The sequence below is a fragment of the Elephantulus edwardii genome, unplaced genomic scaffold, assembly GCF_000299155.1.
Source record: "Elephantulus edwardii isolate Elephantulus edwardi_28Jun2011 unplaced genomic scaffold, EleEdw1.0 scaffold00260, whole genome shotgun sequence".
In the NCBI taxonomy this organism is placed as follows: domain Eukaryota; kingdom Metazoa; phylum Chordata; class Mammalia; order Macroscelidea; family Macroscelididae; genus Elephantulus; species Elephantulus edwardii.
Genome location: NW_006400010.1, coordinates 1,531,841 through 1,535,469, shown reverse-complemented (window position 1 = coordinate 1,535,469; position 3,629 = coordinate 1,531,841). Strand labels below are relative to the sequence as shown.

Sequence of the window (3,629 nt, the reverse complement as noted above, 5' to 3'; positions counted from 1 at the left end):
GGGAGGTCAGAATGTAACCGGGCTCAAAGTGAGAAGATCCAAACATAGTCCAGGGGTGCAGAAAGAAACTGTGCTTATATGGCCATTTCCACTTGGAGTGCCGGGAACAAGCTGAGTTATTCAATGAAAAAGCATAATATAGTCATTAAATGCTGAGACAGACCTGAATCTGACTTCACCTCTGTCTCTATCTTGCTGTGTTAATTCAGACAAGTTATTTGACCTCTCTGTGCCTCACTTTTTCTTTTTTTTCGACTGAGTACATTGTACTTCATTGATGGTACATGACAAGATGGGCTCGCTAAGCCCCTTAGCTTTCTCAAGGGGACTGGATGGAAACTGTGTCAAGAATGTGAGGTTCTGAGTGTGTAGGGGGGAACAAGATGGGGTAAGGACTCTCCAGCAGCTGATATTTTCTCTCTCTCTTGCTCCCTCCCTCTCTCTCCCTCTTCCCTCCCTCCCTCCCTTCTTCTCTCCCTCCCTCTCCTTCTCTCTCCCCCTCTCCCTCCACCCTAAGTGCTATTGCTGGAGCTGGTGATGGTCCAAGGGGCTCTTATTCTTTGGAGGCCTTGTGAACCATCAATTGCTTTAGCCAAATTAATTGTCATACCAGAAAATGAGTTTGGACAAAGTGGTCATTCAGGGCAATTCCAGCCCCAGCATCAAAGGTGGAAAAGTGAGTGTCACTGTTAAAGTCACAGGAGAGCATCTGGTCTTCAGTGTACCCCAGGATGCCCTTGAGGGGTCCTTCTGATGCCTTCTTTTACTACTGTCTTTATGTCATTATATTTGGCAGCTTTCTTCAGTCAGATCCATGACTAACACATTGGGGGTGGGGATACAGAAAGCCAGGCCAGTAAGTTTCCCATTCAGCTCAAGATGACCTTGCTCATGGCCTTGGCAGTGATAGTAGATGCAGGCATGATGTCCTGGAAAGTTCCTTGGCCATCATGTCAGAGCTTTTCAGAGGAGCCATCCACTGTCTTCTGGGTGGCAGTGATGGCATGGACTGGTCATGAGTCCCTCTATAACGCCAGAGCTGTCATGGATGACCTTGGCCGGAGGTGGAAGGGGGGCAAGCTCTTGGTGGTGCAGGAGACATTGCTGACAATCTTGAGAGAGTTGTCATGCTTCTTATAGTTCTTGCCCATTACAAACGTGGAAGAATTGGCAGAAGGAGCAGAGATGATTACCAGTTTGGCACCACCCTTCAAGTGAGCCCCAACCTTCTCCAAGGTTGTGAAGACACCAGTGGACTCCACAACATACTCATCACCAGCATCACCCCACTTGATGTTGGCAGGATCTCGCTCCTGAAAGATAGTCATGGCTTTCCCTTTGATGACCAGCTTCCCATTCTCAGCCTTGACAGTGCCATTGAACTTTCTGTGGGTGGCATCATACTGGAACGCATAGACCGTGTAGTTGAGGTCAATGAAGGTGTCACTGATGGCAACAATATCCACATTGGCAGGGTTAGAAGTAGCCCTGTTGACGAGGCGTCCAATGTGGCCAAATCCGTTTACTCCGACCTTCACCATCTTGTCTCAGGGATGCAACTGAGGCTGCATGAGAAGAGAGGACTATCTTGATTGAGGAGGAGCAGAGAGCCCATGTCTCACTTTTAATCACTTGCAAATGAAAATGATATTCATAGAAATGATTTCATAACGTAAATGCATGGAAATCTGCTTAAAATCAAGTAAATACACAATAAAAAAGTAATTATTATTATCATCACTATTATCATTATTAGTAAGAGTCATCAGGACACAGAGTTTTTGGAAATAGTGATAATGGAGAAACCAACTAAGGGAAAAATTGAGCAGGAATAAGGATATTTCTTTGATATAGTAAGTTCTAAGTAGTGACAAGCCACTTAGTTCTGAGTAAAAAGGGTCATAATGTATTTCTCAAGGAGCTGAGAAGCCACAGTGCACAGCAGTTAACACTGCATTCTTATGGAAGCAAATGTGGTGGCACAGTGTTTAAAGAACTTGGCTGCTAACAAAAAAATGGTCAGTGGTTCCAACCCACCAGCCACTCCGTGGGTGAAACTGAAGGTAGCCTGCTTCTGTAAAGATTTACAGCCCACAAAAGTCTGTAGGGTAGTTCTTCTAGACCATTTTCAGTTACTATGTGTTGGCATCAACTTGAAGACAGTGGGCTTTTGAAGAAGTGATGTGTATTCACATAATTTCCATTCCATTTTGTATAGACCTGAAGTATAGGATAACTGGGACCTTCCTCTAAACCTACAAACCTGGTTAGTTCTTCAGTTAATACCTGGACTTCATTCAGATTCTTGTTGTGTTGGGGTAACTCTTCTGACCTCAGCAGATGGGATCTTGTGAAGTCTGGGACTCTGCAACACGTTAAAAACATGAACAGCACGCAACCATCCTGCCCTTTTTCTTCTTGATCTCATGCCATCTGCAAATTTGCACATTCTTTGTGTTCCTGTTTTCCTCCAAGCTGTGCCTGCCTTTGCCATCTCATTTCCTCCGCATGCTTCAGTCTCTGGGCGTCCATTCTTTTTGTTAAATGCAGTAGTCCCGACCCCCTCCCCTCCTTTACATCCTCACCTTTCTTTGCCTTCCACACCAATCAAATCCTGCTTTGCTCCTTGCCATGTTCATTATCCTACTTCATTTCCCCCTCGTTCCTAGAAAACAGCGCACAGAGGCTCACCCTTCCCCCCTCCACGGCGCAATGCCCACCCTCCATAAATTCCAGCAGCCTGGCAATCAGTAACTTTAGCATCACACTTCACAGCTCTCATAGTTTACACTACTTGTTACTACTCTCCTTGCTACTGCTCTCTAGGGTTTCTGCTTAAAAAAAAAGGCTCTACTTTAAAAATATCCTGGGTACAAGTTGAACCCACAGTTAAGTTTGCTCACACATTTACACATTTCATGGTTTTATTTTAACTAGTAGCTCAGGTCTATGCTCAGTTATGCAGTGAAGAAAAACTAGACCCTTCGGGAACAATTTTTTTTTCCTAGTGAAAAAGGAGGGTAACCACCTAAATACAGAAACCCAGACCTGGGTGCACCCACCCTCTTATCTCCCAGATCCCTTCCACCTCAAGCTGATTGGACTTTGCTTTCTCCTTTGTCGGGTCATTTCTTTCAGTCTTCCTGGAGCTCCGATTGCCTGCGTGTCTGTGTATGTGTGCACACGTGTGTGGCCACTGCTGTTTTTCCAAAGGGCTCACCTCTCTTCTGCCATTTTACCAGGACACAGGAGGCGGCTCTCACGCTCTCCCTCTCTCTCCCTGCCCCCAACTCAGCCTGGGCTTTTTCCTGTCTCTTAACTCCACCAGTGCAGCAGCAACTAGCTGAGCTGCTTGCTTGCTTGCGTGTGCATGTGCGTGTGTGCGCGCGTGTGCATGTGTGTGTGGCGAGTGTGTGTGTGTGTGCGCGTGTGTGTGCGAGCGTGTGCGTGCGCAGCTAGGCCAAGCCTTGGAGCTTGCCTGTCACTGGAGAGTTTTAGTTTGCATTCAGAAGAAAGGAGGAGGGGAGACAAGGGGGGAGGAGAAAAGGGGGGAGGGGGAAGGAGGGGGGGCGCGGAGAAGGGAGGGAGAATGTCTTGTTTGTGGCTTGTCAGCAATTGCTTGAGACAAG

General features: G+C 46.7%; 1 pseudogene; it reads left to right on the top strand.

Moving 5' to 3' along the window:
• The first annotated feature begins 731 nt into the window (after nt 1–731).
• On the top strand, nt 732–1,203 carry LOC102872387 (annotated as a pseudogene).
• The last annotated feature ends 2,426 nt before the right edge of the window (nt 1,204–3,629 follow it).